The sequence below is a fragment of the Rhinopithecus roxellana genome, chromosome 14 (genome assembly GCF_007565055.1).
Source record: "Rhinopithecus roxellana isolate Shanxi Qingling chromosome 14, ASM756505v1, whole genome shotgun sequence".
NCBI classification, from domain to species: Eukaryota; Metazoa; Chordata; class Mammalia; order Primates; family Cercopithecidae; genus Rhinopithecus; species Rhinopithecus roxellana.
Genome location: NC_044562.1, coordinates 24,972,060 through 24,994,538, shown reverse-complemented (window position 1 = coordinate 24,994,538; position 22,479 = coordinate 24,972,060).

Sequence of the window (22,479 nt, the reverse complement as noted above, 5' to 3'; positions counted from 1 at the left end):
GTTATTTCCTTTTTTATTTATATAATATTTTATGTAAAATTTAATGTATTTATATATTATAATATAAATTATATTTTGTCTAAAAAAGATATCACTATTCCAGCTTTTTAGGTTTATTATCTTATTACTGTTTGCATGAGACAAGTTTCTCTATCCCTTTAGTTTCAATTTATCTCATTGATTTCATTTTGTGTGTATTTTCTACAAGAATACTATATGCTGGCCAGGTGCGGTGGCTCACGCCTGTAATCCCAGCACTTTGGGAGGCCGAGGTGAGCAGAAGGTCAGGAGTTCGAGATCAGCCTGGCCAACATGGCAAAACCCTGTCTCTACTAAAAATACAAAAATTAGCCGGTGGTGACGCACACCTGTAATCCCAGCTACTCGGGAGGCTGAGGCAGGAGAATTGCTTGAACCTGAGAGGCGGAAGTTGCAGTGAGCTGAGATCTTCCCACTGCACTCCAGCCTGAGTGACAGAGTGAGACTCTGTCTCAAAAAAAAAAAAAAGGATTCTCTATTTCTGTACGCTATGGTCTGAATGTTATACCCCCAAAATGTGTATATTGAAATTGAATTACCGATGTGATGGTGTTAGGAGGTGGGCTCTTTCGTCAGTGATTAGGTCATGAGAGTGAAATTAGTGTCTTTATAAAAGAGGCTCCAGGGAGCTGCCTTGTCCTACCATGTGAGAACATGTCTAGAAGGCTCCATCTATGCACCATAAAGTGAGCGTTCACTAGAAAACCTGTCTGCTGTTGTCTTGATATCAGACTTCCCAGCTTCCAGAACTATCAGAAATAAATTTCTGTTGTTTATACCGAGTACTTTGTTACAGCAGCTGGAACAGACCAAGATACTATGCCTAGAGTTTTTTAAAACTTAATCATACAGTCTCTTATTTTTTTATAGCAAGCTTACTCCATTTTCTAATTTTGCATTATCGATTGATGTAAAATGATTTCTACCCTCCTAGTTTTGATTTTCTGTTCACCTTCATTTGTCTTTCTTTTCTTTCACTTTTTAAATAGTTTATTGAATTAGTGAAGTTTGCTATATTACCCCTTTTTGTTTTGGAAGTTATTCGTAGTGTTTTCATTTTTTGCCTATTTACCTTTATTCACATACATATTCATCATATATTTTTCTAAATAATACAAAATGTTTAGTAATTTTATTTTCTTTGTCCTGAACAACAGCAAAAAGTCCTTAGCACATGTTAACTTTCCATTCACATTTCCTCTTCAATTTATTATTAACTAGAGAGTTTTAGTTTTGTACTTCTTAGAGCAAAACAAATAAAAATTGAGAATATTTTTATAGTCAATGGTTTATAAACATTCATTTACACTTTATCAATTTCTGTGCTTCCACGTTCCATACCTTTTACTCTAGGTTTTTTTTTTTTCTTCCTACTGAAGTATATTCTGCAATAATTATTTTGGTGAGGGTATTCATGTGTCTTTGGCTGTTGTATAGCATTGCATTTCTGATCAATTTCTGGTCCATGAAAAAATTTATTTTGTTCTTCATCCAGACCCTCTCATAACACTTTTCCTTTTTTATAGGCTATCTGTATTTGCCATGGGTTTTGTGCAAAGGAAATGAGTTGAAAGGTTAACCTGTGGAGTCATCTTCAGATGAAATCAGGGTTAATGACTGCTGAGTTCCTGGTCCTCAGAGGGAAGGACAGAAGCAACAGAAAGCAAACATAAATATGGCAACTTGCCTGACCTGAATGGAAAAAAAAAAATTACGGGCAAATGCACATTTCAAAGGGTATTTAGCTTTACTAAGCTTTCTACATTTTTTTTCCTTTGTTCAATTCCTGTCAATATTGGAGTGATAATACTTGGTGTGCTGACCCCTGGTGGATTCAGTGAGTGCCTGTTTATGACAATTTTTGAAGGTGCAGTAGGTCTTATTCCAGTAGCCTGATTCAAATGCTGTAAGAGGCTAGGCGGGTTATATAAATGTGTCAGGTGACCCCATATGGCCATAGATCATGGTGCCAGTGTAATGACAAATATGCCCTGTATATGACCATACACATGGTACCAAGTGTTTATGTGCCAAGTCACATAAAACCAATGGTGAAAAAAAAAAAATGTTGGCAAAACACATACACATAGTGAAAATTTGATTGGAGAGCTTGATTGGACCAATCAGTCTGGCCCTAACTACCTTGTTTAAGTTACACAGAGAAAGGCTGTGCCCCTGCCCTGAGGTCTCACCCCAAGCTCGGTTTGTAAATTAATAACTAATGTTCTTTCCATGATCCACTCTTAATCCTATAGCAAAAACTAATCAATGCTATAGTGGGCTCTTTTTTATAAACTACTATTAGACATTTGCTGACAAGACCCACTGAGTGAGAATATTATTCTTCAAGCGAATTCATGTATTATTTTCTGTTTTAAGTAAAAACTTTTGTGGTACATATTATTTGGGACCTTGTAGAGCAAAATTTTCTTTTATAAAACATTAAATGTTATACTAAATAAATATTTTTTCTCTAGCTTTTATACAGTTAACTTAAAGTTTAAGAACTTAAAATCAGATTCAAATCCTGATACGCTATATTTTTAACTGGGGAGCATGATTAGAATAAGAATGAATCATCTGAAAGTAGTAAGACCAGTGGTTTTCTAGAATCAAATATTTTATTTTGTTGAGGTTGGGAAAAATCCAAATTGTATTTCTACTTTGGATATTGTAGTTAATTTTAATTGTGATTGTTAAAAGGCATTTAATCTTTTCTTCCCCTGGTCGATTTAAACTTACTTTTCTAGTTGTTTTACAGGATCTGTCTGATAGATACCTCACTTGGAAGCTACAGTGGCTTCCTATTACTTATCATGTTAAGTCTGAAATTTTCCACCTGCCAGTCCCCATCCAACTTTCTTTCTTTCTCTTTCTTTTCTTTCTTTCTTTCTCTTTCTTTCTTTCCTTTTCTTTCTTTCTTTCTTTTCTTTCTTTCTCTCTTATCTTTCTTTCCTTCTTTCTTTTTCTTTTCTTTCTTTCTGTTTCTCTCTCTTCTTTCTTTCTTTTTCTTTCTTTCTTTCCTTCTTTCTTTCCTTCTTTCTTTCCCCTCCCTCCCTCCCTCCCTCTCTCCCTTCCTTCCTTCCTTCCTTCCTTCCTTCCTTCCTTCCTTCCTTCCTTCCTTCCTTCCTTCCTTCTTTTTTTTTCTTTTTGACAGAGTCTCGCTCTGTTGCCAGACTGGGGTGCAGTGGCGGGATCTCAGCTCACTGCAACCTCTGCTTCCGGGGTTCAAGCGATTCTCCTGCCTCAGCCTCACGAGTAGCTGGGACTACAGGCACACCACCACATCCAGCTAATTTTTGTATTTTTAGTAGAGACAGGGTTTTACCATGTTGGCCAGGATTGCCTCGATCTCTTGACCTCATGACCCGGCCACCTCGGGCTCCCAAAGTGCTGAGATTACAGATGTGAGCCACTGTGGCTGGCCCATTTCTTTTAACCACCGTAGTTTTGGGTCTTAACTGTGCCACTCAAGAAAATCAGACTGCTCTTCTCATGGGAAGGGCATCCTGTTCTCAACCCTTGGCCTTCCCCATGTCTCACATGAATGTGAAGAAGTGGAGTGTGGCATCCCCAGGCAGATCTCCAATTCCATTTTCAAAGTCATAGTAGATGGATTTCTTGGTTCTCATCTCTCCTTCACACTGTCTTCCCTTGATACACCATTGTTCTCTCTTATCTGGTTCCTCTCACAGACACTCAAGCTCCTGACAAAACTTTATGGTAGCAAAGAAACTTCAGGAGTATGTTTGTGTGTTTGTGTGTGTGTGTACATATATACACACATACATATACACACAAATACATATACATTATATATATACACATATTTGCATATGTTTAATGACTTGAAATAATTGTCTAAGAGCAATTATAAAATTTAAAATAAAATATTAATACATAAATTCTTGGCGGGGCACAGTGGGTCATGCCTGTAATCCCAGAAATTTAGGAGGCCAAGGCAGGCAGATCACTTGAGGTCAGGAGTTGGAGACAAGCCTGACCAACATGGTGAAACCTCCTCTCTACTAAAAATACAAAAATTAGCCAGGGGTGGTGGCACGCACCTGTAGTCCCAGCTACTCGGGAGGCTGAGGCAGGAGAATCACTTGAACCCGGAAGGTGGAAGTTGCAGTGAGCCAAGATTACACCACTGTACTCCAGCCTGGGAGACAGAGAGAGCCTCCATCTCAAAAAACATAAATAAATAAATAAATAAATAAATAAATAAATAAATAATTATATAGGACAATAACTCAAATACACCACCATTTAAAAAAATCACATATGCATACAAACTCTAACATGTACAAACGCTTTCCACACATGACATTCACATACAAATTTTAATAGCTGTCTAAGGCAGTGTTTTCAAGTTTTAGTGTGCAATAGAATACTTTGTGGATATTGTTAAATTTAAATATTCCCAGGCCCACCATTCAGAGATTCTGATTCAGTGGTATGGGAAGAAGTCCAGACATCAGGATGTTTTTAGCAAGCATCACAGAAAATTTTGAGAAAAGTAGCTCATGAATGACACTTTGAGAAACACTACCATGAGAAATATTTTTTCCCCAAATAAAGCAGCCCCTTTCCTGTTTCTATATTTATGAATGATGAGATTATTCTATAAGTAAAATTGTGAAATAGAACATGTTAATTTCAAAATCTTCAGTCTCAACCTTTTAAAAATTTTTTAACATAATGTTTGAAGTTTTGGTTTATTTTAAAAGTCAATTTTAATTCTCTTAAATTGGTTTTCATTTATGATACAGTTGTGTCATTTATGAGAATATCTCAGAGATTTTTCCCTTCATTTAACATGTTTACTTAATTCTCAGAAATATTTGAGGCTGCATGTTAGAATCCCTTTTTAAAATATGCCAATAAGGAACATGTCTGAACTTACTTTTTTTTTTTTTTTTGAGACAGAGTCTTGCTCAGTCGCCCAGTCTGGAGTGCAGTGGCGCAATCTCGGCTCACTGCAAGCTCTGCCTCCTGGGTTAAAGCCATTCTCCTGCCTCAGCCTCCCAAGTAGCTGGGACTACAGGCGCCCGCCACCACGCCTGGCTAATTTTTTGCATTTTTAGTAGAGACGGGGTTTCACTGTGTTAGCCAGGATGGTCTTGATCTCCTGACCACGTGATCTGCCCACCTCAGCCTCCCAAAGTGCTGGGATTACAGGCGTGAGCCACGGCGCCCGGCCCTGAACTTACTTTTTAAAGTTACTACATTATTCACTTTCCTTGGCATGTCTCCATTAGAGTTAGAATAGATAATCAAAAACAGTCATTGACCTGATTCTAGGATTTTAACTGGATATAACTTTTTTTTTTCTGAGACAGGTTCTCGCTCTGTTGCCTAGACTGGAGTGCAGTGGCACCATCTCAGCTCTCTGCAACCTCAGGCATGCACCACCACATCCAGCTAATTTTGTATTTTCAGTAGAGACAGGGTTTCACCATGCTGGCCAGGCTGGTCTCGAACTCCTGACCTCAAGTGATCTGCCCACCTTGGCCTTCCAAAGTGCCAGGATAACAGGTGTGAGGCACTGCGCCCAACTCACATCATTATTTTGAAGAGAACATATCATACAAAGAGGGGAATTTTTAGGAGAATTACCTCTTTTCCTCAATTAATGTCAGAACTTTGATGCAAATTCTCCTTTTCTTAAAACATCTCCTAATCCAGGAGGCTGAGCAAGGCTGATCTTCTACCTGAAAAAGTGGAAGAAGTGAGAGGTCACAAGTCACTTGGACATCACCATACCACCTAAGGCCCAATGGACAAAGAGTAAGGCTACTATAAATATGGTTTTTATTTATGCCGTAGGAATGCAAAACATAGTTTGGTGTCAGAGTTTGCAAAACATGCTTTAGCAATTGAAAAATATAACTTGTAAGGCTGTAAGACACTGGAGAAACCATCTAAGTCATCTAAGCCCAATGCCTTCATTTTACAGATTGCATAAGTGAAGCCCAAACTTGCAGGCATCCCAAGATCTCATTGAGGGTGAGATTGAATCTTAATTATCATTACAAACCTATGCGTAACTTCCAGAACATAATAAGCATTAAATTAATAAATCAGATTTGTTTGATTAATCGTGAATGAATTGAAATAGCTCCTGGATTTTCTAGCTCTCAACTCCAATATCGAACTCAGAACAAGACAATTTGACACCAGAATGACCTTTGGTACCTCCTGCAGGTAATGTGGACCCTGGTATATTTTAGTTGTTTCAAACAACTGAACACTGTGTCTGTTTTCCTGTGTCTTTGCCAACACTGAGCAGTATTAATATTTTTTATTTTTTCTATGTAGTTATTGTTGTTTTAATTATCCTCTTTTATTACTGATATCGAGCAGCTTCTTTCATGTTTGTTGAAAAACTGTCATTCTCCTGTAAATTTGAAATGCACTTCTTTATTTTCTTTATTGTGTTCTACCTTCCAATGTTACTGTCAAGAATATCATTCATTCTGACTTTTGATATTTGTATGAAACCTTTCCCTCTCTGTCGGAAAATTTGTAAACTCTTTTCTCTGTTTCTAGTGTTATGAAATTTTTTATCATAATGATAGACTTTGGATTGTGTCTACTTCGAGCACTTGGTAGGTCCATGTCATGTGAAAAACTCATTTAACCCTAAGACAAAACTGTTTCTTTGCCTTTCCTCTCTCTTTTTTTTTTTTTTTTTTTTTCCTATTCCCTCTTTCTGGAATTCCATTTAGATATCTAACATCCTGAGCCGGTTCTCAATCTTTTTTCTCGCATTTCCTCCCTGCTCTCCAGTAAATTTCCTTAACTTGATTTCCCAATTCTTCTATTGAGTCTTTCATTTCTATGATGATATTTTTAATTTCTAAGAGCTCTTAACTCTCTAAATATCTTTTATTTTTAGAGCATCCTTCATTGATGGTATCCTTCATTGATGGTATCCTTCACTGATACCATATCTTCTGTTAGCCCTCTGAAGGTAGTCCTTGCGCATTTTCCTTCTCCCTGAAGAGTCTTTCCGTGCTTCTAAGTAAGTTTCTCTGCTTGTCTTGGTCTCTCATATTTCATGCTTTGTCGTTAGCTGTTAGAATAGGCATCAAAAGGCAAATTGGAAGCTCTGAGTGTGAGGTTTGTTGACCATTGCCTTCACTTTGCAAAGCTCTGGCTGGGCCATTTCTTTAGGGCACCCCTGATGTAAACATCTCTGTTTCTCTTGTGTTGGGGGAAACCCAGTCCATCTGCCTAGAGGATTCATCTGCCTGGTGGCCAGCATTCTGAGAGCTCTGCTGGGGAAGTGGGCTTCAAGTCTCAGGTTTAATACATCAACTTTCATTTACCTCTCTGTTTTCAGAAAGACATCTTCACCCTCAACTTGTTCTGGTGCCTGCCGTTTTATTCTCTCCAGGAAAACCAACAACTTCAGTCCAAATTTGAAAGTGGAAAAGAGCCAGTTAAAGGCTCTGTGGAGAGCTAGAAAAGATACTGAAGGTCTAACTTCTTAAACAGACTAGCAAATAATCCTCTCTGGTCTTTTCATCCACTTTCATGGCTTCTTGATATGTCCAATCCTGAGAGTTTGGAAGGTTCTGTAAGAGTCAATCAATTGCTGCTTGATTTTCTCCACTGCCCATTGATGAGTCAGCTTTCTAGGAATTTCTCTGCAGATCCTAAGTTTCCTTACTGCTTTCTCTTGCCTTCTTTGTCCTTGAGGATTATGCAAAAAGCAAACAAACAAACAACTAAAAACTCCTTTACTCTCATTTTTGTAGAATGTCAATAGGGAGTAGAGATTAAATGCATGTGTCCAATCTGACCTCTTTAACCAACAGTCTCCATTTACTTTCAGATGAACTTGAGAAACAGTTTCTTTCTGTCACTGACTTACTCACTCCCACCCAAGGCAAAAGTTTTGGTTTTATCCATCACTTCTATTTTTGTTTGTTCACCCATTTGTTTCTAGTTTTAATTTTAGTGTATCATTTTCTTTTCTTCTGCCTTGTTTTGTGGTTGCTTTATTACATGCTTGAGTTGAATGCTTAGTCTCTTTCTTATTTAATAACAAAAGCATTGGCCGGGCACTGTGGCTCATGCCTGCAAACCCAGCACTTTGGGAGGCTGAGGCGGGCAGATCATCTGAGGTCAGGAGTTTGAGAGCAACCTGGCCAACATAGTGAACCCCCATCTCTACAAAAAATGCAAAAATGAGCTGGGCGTGGTGGCACACGCCTGTAGTCCCAGCTACCCAGGAGGCTGAGGCAGGAGAATCGCTTGAACTCGGGAGGTAGAGGTTGCAGTGACCTGAGATCTCACCATTGTACTCCACCCTGGGTGACAGGGTGAGACTCCATTTCAAAAATAATAATAATAATAAAAAAATAATAAAAACATTTTACCCTGAATTTTCTTCAGTATATGGCTGTGACCAAATTCTGTTGTTACTGACACCTAATATTCTCCTTGTCATTCAGTTGTAAAGAGATCATAATTTCAATGTTTATTTCCTTTCTGACAGGAGTGTTTTGATTTTAATTTAGTTTTATTATTTTATTTTATTTTTATTTTTATTTTTTAGAGATAGGCTCTCACTCTGTCACCTAGGCTGGAGTGGAGTAGTGCGATCATAGCTCACTGCAGCCTCAAGTTCCTGGGCTCAACTGACCCTCTTGCTTTGGCCTCCCAGCATGCTGGGATTACAGACATGAGCCACCACACTCAGCCTGATAGGAGTGTTTTAGAGGAGCAGTCTTAAGTTTCCAAATGGGATAATTTTGTCATCTTTTTATTTATTAGTGTCTAACCTTGCTTCACTGCCCATTGAGAGAAAGCAGGTCTGTAAGAATTTTACTGATTATTTTTTTACTTTTTTATATTATACCACTCTTATTTTTTAAATTCTTTTTTACAGCCTATAAAACTTCATAATCCCCCTATGAAAATAATTTAGACTTAATCATAGTTTAAGTAGCATAATGCAGACAATGTTTTTAAAACATTTATATGCTTTTCTATTTGTCACATATTTGAATCTAAGGTGTTCATTCACCATCAAGAGATGTTTTAAAATGAGAATTATTAAGATTCTTCCATAGAGAAGAAATGTAATGATGAACAAAGAGTGTTCAGTTTCTGACATTTAAATGGCATTTTGCAGTAAGACAATAGGCGAATAAGCTTGAAAGGCAGTAGAGAACAAAGAAATGCCTAAACTCCTTTGCTACCACTTAGTATATCAAACGCTAGGCGTAGATCAGAAAGATGTGGAATTTTTCCCAGAGTTCATAGAAAATCATCTTGTCTGCCATTGGGGTTTAACCAGGAGGCTACAATCAGACAGGTGGAGGATAATTAACAGAGGAAGTAAATGGGGGATTTGTCCCTTCTAGTCCTAAGAATGTAGTTGGAAGGGTAAGACAAAGATGCAAAAGGAGACTGAGGCACAGGGGGAGGAAGTCACACGGGTGTCTCAAAGTCCTCTTCTTGGAGCCTTGGCTTGGTGAGGAAAACCGTGTTAAAATGACTATGAGGCCTCTATTCCCAGCTGGGATGTGGAAGGAGCCTGAAGGCCAGGATGGCCCAGTTCAAACAAGGGAAGTCCTAGCAAACATAAGAAGATAGGCGGTGTAGTTATGCAGCCAGGAGTGGGGACCTAAGTGTGAGGCCCCCACCCTTGTTCACATCTTCAGAGACGGGAACACTGAATTAACAAGCAGCAGGTAGGGCAAAATCTGTGATGGGGGCACATGAGCTAAAGTGGGGATGGAGGATGTAGGTGAGGGACTGCAACTTCACTGAAAATTAAGAGCAGGCCTGTGAGGCAGTAGGGAGGGGCAAGTGAACCTCTTGGAGCCTAGAATGAATAAACCATGAGTTCACCCCTTCCAGAAGCCAGATGCAGTGGATACTGGGAGTTGGATGGGACCATCCACCTCTTGGCAGATTCCAGCCAGTGCAGACCTGTGTTAGTTCGTTTTCACGCTGCTGATAAAGACATACCCAAGACTGGGCAATTTACAAAAGGAAGAGGTTTAATGAACTCATGGTTCCACATGGCTGGGGAGGGGCCTCACAATCATGGCAGAAGGCAAGGAAGAGCAAGTCATGTCTTACATAGATGGCAGCAGTCAAAGAGAGAGAAGAAGCAGTGAAAGCCAAAATCCCTGATAAAACCATTGGATCTCGTGAGACTTATTCACTACTATGAGAGCAGTATGGGGGAACTGCCCCCCAATTCAATTATCTCCTACTGGGTCCCCATATGGGTGGGGACACAGCAAAACCATATCAACACCCAAGGACCAACTCAAGATCAGAAGGCTGTTTTCACCCAAAAACAACACAAGATTCTCTCAGCTCCACCCCATATTCCAGATATCAAGCTAGAAAAGATCAGGGGAGGTGCAACGAAACCAAGGTCTGCACAGTCATGCCCCCATAAACCAAGTTAAGCTTAGAGAGTGCATCAAATGTTGTTTTAAGCTAAATTGGCATAAAACTAAATTGGACTAAAATTTAAAATTTGTCCTACCATTCAGCAGATGGCTGTTGGAAGGGAATTCAGAATTGCTTTAAGCAGAGCTTCTCTCCTAGGAATCAGATTAAATGGAAGTTTCTGATACAGTAGGTCTAGGTCGGAGAGTGAGTCTTTTTGTTCATCATTGTTACATGTTCACTGGCTAACCGTTGTGCAAATTTGAATTTGGATACAAATTTACTTTTGGCTGGAGAATTCCAAAATAACTCTGTTTAGAAAGTTTTGTGGCTGATTCATAAGCAGCTTTCTTTTGCCCTCAGAGATGCCCCATTGTTTGTCTTGTATAGAACTCTCAGCAAATGTGTTTTCCTCAGAAATCGCCAACTTTGCTCCACACTGCATTTGGAATTTGGTATTGGAGACAAGAATTCTGATGTCAGTCAGCTTCTTTCTCCCTTGTAGGCAAACGGTTTATTGTGTGTGTTAGTTTGTTAAAATGTGTGAAAACACATTTTATTCTGAGAAATCAAATGTATGTTTTTCAACTTGTTTCAACTTTTTAAATATTCATGCTGAACATTTATGAGGCATTTTGAGTTGGAGTTCATGCCATTCTTAAACTTGGGGAGTTTTTTTTTTTTCTTTTTTTTTTTTTTTTAGACAGGGTCATGCTCTGTCACTCACATTGGAGTGCAGTGACATTGATCTTAGATCACTGCAGCCTTTAACTCCTGGACCCAAATGATCTTCCCACCTTAGACTCCCAGTACATAGCACTACAGGCGCACACCACTATGCCTGGTTAATGTTTTTATTTCATTGTTTTAGAGATGGGTTCTGGCTTTTCTGCTCAGGCTGGTCTTAAACTCCTGGACTCAAGCCATCCTCTCTCCTTGACCTTCCAAAGCACTGGGATTATGGACGTGGACCACTGTGCTCAGCCAGGAAATTTTCTTTTTGTTTGTTTTGGAGGGTTTGTTGTTGTTGTTTTTATTGTTTGGTTTGAGACAGGGTCTCACTTGGTCACCCAAGTGAGTGCAGTGGTGTGATCATGGCTCACTGCAGCTTCAAATTCCTGGCCTCAAGTAATCCTCCCATCTCAACCTCCCTAGCAGCTGGGACCACAGATGCATGCCACCATGACCAACTAATTTTAAATTTTTTAAAAAGAGACAAGGTCTCCCTATGTTGCTCAGGCTTGTCTTTGTGTTTATTTATGGCTTATCATCCCTTTGCTCGTTTCCTGACACTCCTATTTTATGAATATGGGGCCTCTTTAGTCTATTCTTTATGTCTCACCTTTTCTTTTATTTTCTAAATTCTCTTTCTTGGTTGTTTAGCTCTGCACTCTGAAAGAGTTCTTTACCCTTAAAAATATTTTCATTGTTGGGAATGTTCATCCTATTCAGCACTTCTAATGTGGTAAGGAATTTTTTGATAATTATGTGTATTTCTAAGAAGTCTTTCTTATTTTTTATATTTATTTTTTGGTTGGTGCTTTTTCCTGACCATAAAGATTCATTGTTGCAATGTCCTTGAAGACATACATTTAAATACTGTTAAATTATCTTTTGCTTTCTGCATTAATTCTGTCTTACTGGGGCCATTTATCAGCTCTTCAGTTTGGCATCCTGTCTTCCAGTGGCTGATGTTATTCAGGACCTGTGCGTGGTTGCTGCTGGCCCCACTGGACATCCACCTGCAATCATAGAGCCTAATTGTATTATATTGTTGGGGACATGGGCTGTCAGTTTCCATGGTGGTCTGACTGCAGGAGGCCCCAGCTTAGGTTTTACCTTAGGCCAGTGAGTATGTTGGGGCAATTTTATCTCCTATAATTTAGAGGTGATCTGCCCTGAGCTTTGGAAGCTCATGGGAATTATTATTTTCTTACATTGGCCTGAGGAAATTACTTGGTAAGTGAGTTTTCCCCTGCAAGATAACTGATGGCAAATATGTCAGTCTCATTTGTATCATCTCAGTTGACATTTGTGGCACCAGGGCTGGGGATGGTACCCATCTCTAGTTTTCAGTGGTGAGAGAGCATTTTCTTTCCACATCAGTGAGACACGTGGGTGAAGAACTTGGAGAAGGATAGAGATCAAGATGACATGTTCTTAGTCTGCATTATGCTCACATTTGCCTGATAATAAGAATTGTGGGGTGACAGCGGCTTAGGCATACTACATTCAAGGTTACAATCCATTTTATGAAACAATCAGAGTTCAGAAAGAGGACTACCTTTTTCCCTCACTAGGTAATAATCCTTTCCCATTCAGAAAGGATTGATACCAGTCAAATACTTCTGCAGGTAAATGAGGTCAGAAAGAAAATTTCCTAGAATTTGGAACTGTAATAAAATGTAACGTAACGGTGTTTACTATATAGAAAAAAATAAATTTTTCGGCCGGGCGCGGTGGCTCAAGCCTGTAATCCCAGCACTTTGGGAGGCCGAGACGGGCGGATCACGAGGTCAGGAGATCAAGACCATCCTGGCTAACATGGTGAAACCCCGTCTCTACTAAAAATACAAACAACTAGCCGGGCGACCTGGCGGGCGCCTGTAGTCCCAGCTACTCGGGAGGCTGAGGCAGGAGAATGGCGTGAACCCGGGAGGCGGAGCTTGCAGTGAGCTGAGGTCCGGCCACTGCACTCCAGCCTGGGCGACAGAGCGAGACTCCGTCTCAAAAAAAAAAAAAAAAAGAAAAAAATAAATTTTTCAAGAAAGAACTTCTAAACAGTCATATTTCATGGAAACATATAAGAGCCATATCAAAGACTAAACATTCTAGTTAGAGGCCTGACACTACCTGACTTCAATAATTATTATAGAGCTATAATAATTAAGACAGCAGGGTATGGGCCAATAAATTGACCAATAGATCAATGGAACAAAATAGAGAACACAGAAATACATACTCAACTGATTTTTGACAAAGGAACAAGAGTAATTCAATGGAAAAAGAGAATTCCTGCAATAAATGGTACTGGACATCCACATGCAAAAAAAAAAAAAAAAAAAAAGAACCTAGACACAGACCTTGCACCTTTTACAAAAATTAACTCAAATGGATTATAGAATTGTCCCTCAGTAAACACTGGAGTTTGGTTCCAGGATCTCCCCACCCCCACCCCATGTATACCCAAATCCATGCATGCTCATCTGCCTTTGGCCCTGTGGAACCTGTGTATACAAAAAGTCACCCCTCCATACACATGGGTTTCACATCTCACAAATATCGTATTTTAGATTTTCCATCCACATTTGGTTGAAAAAAAATCTACGTATAAGTGGAGCCTCAAAATTCAAACCCATGTTGTTCAAGGATCAACAGTATATTTAACATAAAATGCAAAACTCTTAAACTTTCAGAAAACTACTTAGAAGAAAATTTATGTGACCTTGGGTTTGACAATGAGTTTTTAGATTCAACATCAAAAGCGTGATCTATATGAGAAACAAATGAAAGCTGGACTTTACTAAAATGTCAGACTTCCCTGTAAAACACACTGTTAAAAGAATGAAAGACAAGCCACCAATTGGGAGGAAATATTTGCAAAACATGTATCTGATAAAGGACTTACATCCAAAATGTACAAAGAACTCTTAAAACTCAACAGCAAGAAAACAACCCAATTTTAAAGTGGGTAAAATATCTGAACAGATAACTCATCAAGAAGATCTACTGATGGCAAAAAAATATATATATATATGAAAAGATGCTCAACATCATATGTCATTAGGGAACTGAAAATTAAAAATAACAATGAGATACCATGACATACCTATTATAACAGATAAAATCCCAAAACTGATTATAACAAATGCCAGTAAGTACACGAAGCAACAAGAACTCTCATTCATTGCTGATGAGGAATGCAAAATTGTACAGCCAGTTTGGAAGACAGTTTGGCAGTTCCTTATAAAGCTAAAGATAGCTTATAAATGCTATCATCTAGGAATCCTGCTCCTTGGTATTTACCCAAGTGAGTTGAAAACTTACACCCACACAAAACCTGCACACTGACATTTATAGCAGATTTATCCATAATTACAAAGAATCTGGAAGCAACCAAGATGTCTTTTAATAAGTGAATGGGTAAAGAAACTATGGTACATCCATACAATGGAACACTATTCCATGATAAAAAAGAAATGTGCTATCAAGCCATAAAAAGACATGGAGGAACTTTAAATGTGTATTGCTAAGTGAACAAAGCCAGTCTGAAAGGCTACATGCTGTATGATTCCAACTATATGATGTCTTGAAAAAGGCAAAACTATAGAGACTAAAAAAAATTAGTAGATGTTTGAGAGGAGGAGAAAAGGAATGAAAAGATGAGCACGGGGCATTTTTAGTGCAGTAAAACTACTCTGTATGATACTGTAATGGTGGATACATGATGTTATGCACTAGTCAAAACCCATAGCAGGAGAGAGAAGGGGTATATGGGAACTTGGGAACTCTGTACTTTCTGCTAAATTTCCTTTAAATCTAAAATTGCTCTTAAAAACAAAGTATTTTTTTAAAAAAAAGTATCTTCCTATTCACTCCTTATTTTTTAATTTTCCCTAATTGTAGGTATGTGAAAATGAAATATTGAAGGAGCAAGGAACAATACAAAGTCTTTCTGGATTTATTGCCTCTTTCCTTAGTGCTTGAACTTGCCATATTGCTATAAATTCATGTTATTTGTCTTGCTTCTCCCATTCAATGGTACATTCTCTAAAGTGATTGGTTAATGCTATGGTTTGAATATGGTTTGTCCCCACCAAAACTCATGTTGAGGCTTCGTCCCTAATGTGGCAGTGTTGGGAAATGGTGCCTGTAAGTAGTCATTGCATGATTAAGATGAATTAATGCTTTTCTCTTGAGACTGAGTTAATTCTCATGGGATAGATTAGTTCTTGTGGGAAGAGATTACTTCCTGAGAAAGTCTTATTATAAAGCAAGGTTGCCCCTCATATTTTTCCTTTTTTGCACTTGCCTGGTTCTCCTTCCATTTCTCTGCCATGTTTTTACTCAGCATGAGGCCCTCACCAGAAGTCACTAGAGGCAGCTGCCCGATCTTGAACTTCCCAGCCAGCAGAACCATGAGCTAAATTAACCTATTTTCTTTATAAATTACCCAATGTCAGTATTATTTTATAGTAACACAAAACAGACTAAGATGGTTGGGTGCCTTGCATGTTGTGGATTATTGATAGCTACCACGCTTTTACACAACTAGATCTCATGAGAACTCACTCACTACCATGAGAACAGCAAGAGAGGAATCTGCCCCCATGATCCAATCACAATTTGCCAGTAGATTTGGGTGGGGACACAAATACAAACCATATCACTTGGGTTCTACATCAGGAAACAACTCATATCTAACCACAAGAAGTTGATTTATAATGGTTGGACTTCCATTAAATCAAGAAAAATACAAATGTTCATCACTATTTGTAGATCAGAATTTTCAAAAGAAAACGCTACATAGTGGATGAATTCAATGCAATTAAGGAGTCAAGTGTCCTGGACTGGCAACCAGAAGACTACATCTGGCAGTTGTACCAATTAGACTGTGGTCAAGTCCCAAGTTCTTTTCTCTATGGTGAGAATGTGTCTTAGTCTGTTCAGGCTGCTCTAACAAAAATACCACAAACTTGGAGTCTCACTTGGTCGCCCAGGCTGGAGTGCAGTGGCATGATCTTGGCTCACTGCAACCTCCACCTCCCAGATTTAAGCAATTCTTCTGCCTCAGCCTCCCAAGTAGCTGAGATTACAGGTGCGTACCACCACATCTGGCTACTTTTTGAATTTTTAATACAGACAGGGTTTTACCGTGTTGGCCAGGCTGGTCTCAAATTTCTGACCTCAAGTGATCCGCCCGCCTCGGCTTCCCAAAGTGCAGGGATTACAGTCGTGAGCCACCTCACCCGGCCAGTAATTTTAAATTATACAGTTACACATCATTAATCTGTAGGTTAGATTTTCTCTGCACTTCAGAATCTAAACCCAAATTGTCTTGCCACATCAAAATGAACTCTCACAACACCAAGTCCTTCCTTGCTCCCTTCTGTGTCATCCTCATTGACTCCTGCTTAGCCATTTTGCCATGTTAGTGATTTTGCTTCCCAGTCTCTAGCACGAGAGAAGCAAGGAGGCTTTGAGAGTCTAGCAGAGTGAAAAGGGGGGCAACTCACAGCCATTGCATAAATCATGTAAATCTTTGGCTGTGTTAGATAAACAACATTTTTGTATATATGTAGACTTCTTTCTATATTTTATATATTTCTAGTATTTTTTTTTAACCAAGGAAGGGAGGTATTCACAGCATGTCACCTGATAATGATGCACTTAGCAATGGGAAATTAACTTAAAAACATTTTATTTCTTAGTAAACACATTTCCTGAAAAGTTCCATCTATATGGCCTTGTTCGTGTATATATTTTTCTTGCCTAATATAGAATTTTACTTAATAATATGCTGTTTCTTAACAAAGGTAAAAGGTAGTGAAATAAAATCAGGGTTTAGACTCATTTTATTACTAATGTGTTTTGCCATTTGGTGAACTATATCTAGTCCTTTATAACAGAAATTATCAATCTAAAAAACAAGAAAAAATTACCAATCGCCCTTCAGCTGTCTAGTTTTAAGATGTAATATCATTCATCACGCATATACAAATGTGAACACTAATGTGCACACATATGCATACATGCATACAAGTGCAAAACACATTTACACAAAAATAGATTTCAGTAGTGACTTCACAGCTGTTTTAGTTCTTTTTAGGCCATATTGATTGCAAAAAATGAGGAAAATGGGATTTTTAAGGACTACAGGAAGTTTTTAGTAGATAATTTGTATATTTCAGGAAGTTACACTAGCAAAAGAGAGGGGAGAATACTATGATCTGGCTTCGTTTATAAATCAGTTTCTACACAATAAGCTCAGTTGATTGCAGCATGATGTAATCAAGCTAATGGAACAGCTCGGGTTCATATGCAAGACCATTAACTCTACAAAAGTAGGGGGACCCTCCCCATTGTCTCATAAATGAATGCTGTTGTCATTAATGGGTCAGAATGAAGTTACCATTTATTGAGAACTCACTAAGTGACAGATACCCTGCTAAGAGCTGTTACAGTGACAGCATGCCACCAGCTGCTCCTTTGGGAATTTAAGCGTCAATCTTCTAAGAGAGGTGGTAGAAGGGAAAGTCTCCCACAGCAGTGACAAAGCCATGCATCACTCAGTACTGCCACTGGATGTATTGTTAAGTCCCATGGAAAAGGAAATTTATGTGGAGAAGTTAACATTAATAGGCTGTGTATCCACATGCAGGCTGAAGTAGCAATTACTGTGGCCAGGGTCATGAGAACAGCAATAATTAGTGAGTCTCCAAAGGGAGGGTGCATCTTTCCTGCACCTTCCTGCTTAACCAACCTTGAGAATTGGAGTTTGATTTTGCTAAAGAGTTCATAGGTTTTCTTACATATTTAAGACCTTAATCTGTATACCAATTTGATGAAATTAGTTTTATGAGTCTCATTTTGGTTACAAGAAATAAAAGTTTTACAAATATATACTTTTCTTGATTTGTGGCTCAAGAGAATATGGATCATTCTATGAAAGCTCATTAGCAAGAAATGATCCAAAAGTTGTTTGGGGCTGAGCATGGTGGCCCACATCTGTAATCCCAGCACTCTGGGAAGCCGAGGTGGGTGGATCACCTGAGGTCAGGAGTTCCAGACCAGCCTGGCCAATATGGTGAAACCCGGTCTCTACTAAAAATACAAAAATTAGCTGGGTGTGGTGGCTGCAGCATGCCTGTAATCATAACTACTTGGGAGGAGAATTGCTTGAACCCGGGAGGCAGAGGTTACAGTGAGACAAGATCATGCCACTGCAGTCCAGCCTGGGCAACAGAGCAAGACTTTGTCTCAGGGAAAAAAAAAAAAAAAAAAAAAGCAAAAAACACCCCAAAAGTTACATTTGAGTATTAAGGAGTTGGAAGTACCATGGTTCTTAAGGGAGTCACCTCCTGTCAGATTACATTGACGATCATCAAAGACTAAATCTCAGTAGAAACACTTCACCATCTAGGTTGCAATAAAAATAGCCAAGGTTACGGTTTATACTTGTTTGTGATCTTACAAAGTTGGTGGCACAAACATCTCAATTTTTGTCACCCAGATCTCACTAAATTGCTTCACAACCAATGGTTGCTATGCGGAAAAAAAAGAATCCACATCTGTTCAGTAGGCATTTGCTTTTTTCTTAGACTTAGAATCCCTCTTTCAGTTTTGCTATCTAAATGGGATAGAGGTCACTGAGCTTTGAACACTTGGTTTCTAAATTCGACTTCTGCCAGTGGGAATACCTAATTAAAATTGTAAGATCACAGGTTGCCCTTTGCCTATGAAGACACTATTACCAGTTCTCCCTCTTCCTCCCCCTACCCATTAGGACCCACTGAGAGTTGGTTAGCTGTGATTAATACTATGATCTGTGACCGCGAGTAGCTAGAAATTAACTGGTCCATTTTGTAATCAGACCTCATTTGATCAACATGTTGCCTTAACCAGATGAGGCATTGTAAGTGCAGATAAATTATGTTAAAGAAAACCCCACAACTTGCAAATCACATCAACATTCTCATCTAACCAGTGAAATTGGAAGTTTATGTTTTATTGTAACATGTACAATCTAAAGCGATGGTTCTCAAAGTTAGCTGCCTGCAAGAATCACCTCAGGCTTATTAAATAATAATCTCCACAAGGGACATTATTTTTTTGTTTCTTTGTAAAGCTTCTCTAGGAAAATCTGGTGTGCAGCTACGTTGAAAAACACCAAAGCACTTGCCACACTTCTTTTGGAATTTTTAAAAAAAATCTACAGCACTCTTGTATAGCCTTAATGATTACAAACTTTCATTTCTTTGAAAATGGCTTAACGTTTTTTTTAGTTTCACTCTTGTTGCCCAGGCTGGAATGCAATGGTGCGATCTCGGTTCACCGCAACCTCTGCCTCCTGGGTTTGAGCAATTCTCCTGCCTCAGCCTCCCGAGTAGCTGGGATTATAGGCATGTGCCACTACGCCCGGCTAATTTTGTATTTTTAGAAGACACAGTTTCTCCATGTTGGTCAGGCTGGTCTCAAACTCCCGACCTCAAGTGATCTGCCCACCTCGGCCTCCCAAAGTGCTGGGATTATAGGCGTGAGCCACCACACCTGGTGGCTTGCACTTTTAATTAGCTCAAGGGAAGTCTGGAGAATATGGAGGCCTTATTACAAACTTGGATAATACTAATTTTGGTGAAAAAAAAAGTAAGGACTCTTAGGAGTATGCCTAAGAGTCTGTAGGCAAGCTTAAGAGGGGAATCTTTAAAATGCAATGAACACAGTATGTATACAGACTTTCTTGCTCTGAGGGGTACCCTCCTCAGCACCCTCTCCCCCATCAGATGTAGAAGTTGCAATAGATTTGTGACAGTCTATTCTATAGTTACATACACACATTGGTTGCCTATTGCTAGAGCTGCACTGGAACAAATGCAAATTCTGTCCTTTTCCTCACTTTAGGTAAGTTTCCTCAGTCTCTTTCAGTCTACAATTTCATTCCATTAGAAAAATCATTCTATTTTTTAAATACAGAAGATAGCATTATATAGAAAATAAAAACGTTAATTCTCTAGGTATTGATACCTGACATCAGTTGTATAAACTTATTAGAAATACTTCAACTATACCATATACCAATATGCATAGCTGGTATTACCAATTTTTTCTTGTGAAGGATGTATCAAGTTTTACAAGATCAAGTTCTCCAAAAACATTTTCTAATAAAACAATGCAAACTTTCACCAAAATACGTGCCAAGAAAATTTACCTTCAGATTCAAATTCAATTTACAAGGTTCTGTGCAGTCTGCCAAAACAGCCAGTAATTGCGGGCACACGATTTTAAAAGCACAGGTTTTGGAATTAAGAGAACTGGGTCTAAATTCCTGCACCTCATTAACTATCAGTGGGATTTCATAAGTTTTTATGTCACTAAGCCTGAGTTTTTTCGTAGGATCTCCATAGGACCAAAGGATATAATACTGGTAAAGTTCTTATCACAGTGATGCTATGCAAGAGGGCTTAGAAGTCAGCATTTAACACTATATGCCAGCTGGGCATGGTGGCTCATGCCTGTTATCCTAGCGCTTTGGCAGGCTGAGGCAGGAGGATTGCTTGAGCCTAGCGGTTTAATGGCAGCCTAGGCAACACAGCAAGACCTTGTCTCTACTTAAAAGACCAAAAAAAAAAAAAAAAAAAAAAAAAAAAAAGGCTTTCATGGTGGCATGCACCTGTGTTCCCGGCTACGTGAGAGGCTAGGGTGGGAGGGCGCTTGAGACCAGCAGGTTGAGGGTGCAGTGAGTCACGATCATGCCAGTGTACTCCAGGCTGGGCGACAGAGCAGGATGCTGTACACACACACACACACACACACAAATCTGCAACCACCCAAGAGCTGGTCTGTATTTTCCACGTTTTATCTCAAGTATCAAGTAACTTCTCTTTATAAAAATATCACACTATGTCATAGCCCCAATAGTGCAGTACAAATTTTAATTTGCGAAGTTCAATTATCTTAAGATTTTCTTTGAAGACACTTACTGATCATTTAGCATTCATCTGAGGTTTACTGAGTACCTACACCCACTACATACCAGACATCGTGCTGAGGCATTTATTCAAGAATCACAACTGCAGAAAGAATTCTGAGACTGAGAATTTTAATTTTCCCACATTGCAATAAATCTTGTACGCAATAAAGTTTATTAGTTGAACTGTCCTGTTATTAAAATCTCGAAATTTGACAATTTCATTGTTACTAAAAAATACACAAGTATACTTTGAGCTCCTCATGTATAATTTTAAAGCTATTTTTGCATGGCTCACTCGAGGTCAACTTAGACCCTAAAACTTAGGATCAACTTACTTACATGACACACTTACAAATTTGCCATTTCTAAAATTAAATGCACGGGTTTCAAGACACCCTAGTTGTTTTTCTCCTGAGCGTGTAATGGCCAATCTCTGTATCATTACCTGTTAAATTTATCTGCCATTCTTACATCTCCTCTTCCCTCTGGCTAATTTGACATAGGAAAGGCACACAAAGGAAAACATTTTGTAAATCTGTAGATTTGAATTTAAGGTACACACCTACCTGTGGTCCCCACTTAAGTATGTAACACTTTCTCTTAAGATTGCAGGAGATAAAGCGCCTATTTTCTTTTCAATGGACACATTCCAGAATGGCAGCCATCGCTTTCCCTGTTTTCCTTCCTACCAAAAGTTGGTATCAGCAAATAACATAAAGCTAACAAACAAAATTATGCAAAATTCCATATTGCAATGCTTCATGTATTAACTTTAGTTTGTCACATTACTATTCATGAGAATGAGGTACAAAATAAATGAAAAATTTTTAATATGGAAAATCATGTCAATTTGTAACATGGAATATGGATAGGATTAAACCTAGGTCCAACTCGTGGCTCTGCCATTTCCTACTAGCAATGCTGGACAACACTGGTATAATGACGGTTCTCTCACATAAAGCCAATATGACAACTAAATGAATATACATAAAATACTCAGAATAGTATCTGGCATATGATAAGCACTTAAATGTTATTAACATTTCTAATTATTTCTGCTTTGAGGACTAGAAATTACTTCTAATTTTGCTGACCTGCAATGTTTTAACATTTGTATTTATAGAATGCAAAATATGCAACATATAGTAAAATACATGACCTACAATTGATATGTAACAGCTTTCCTTCCGAGATTGACACAATATACCAAATACTTTATAAAAAATTATGCTATAAAAGTCACGTCTTGTTACAGTAGACAAAGATAAAAATCCTTTATTGAAAATGAGTATTTTAAACTGTAAACATTAATACTGCTTTCC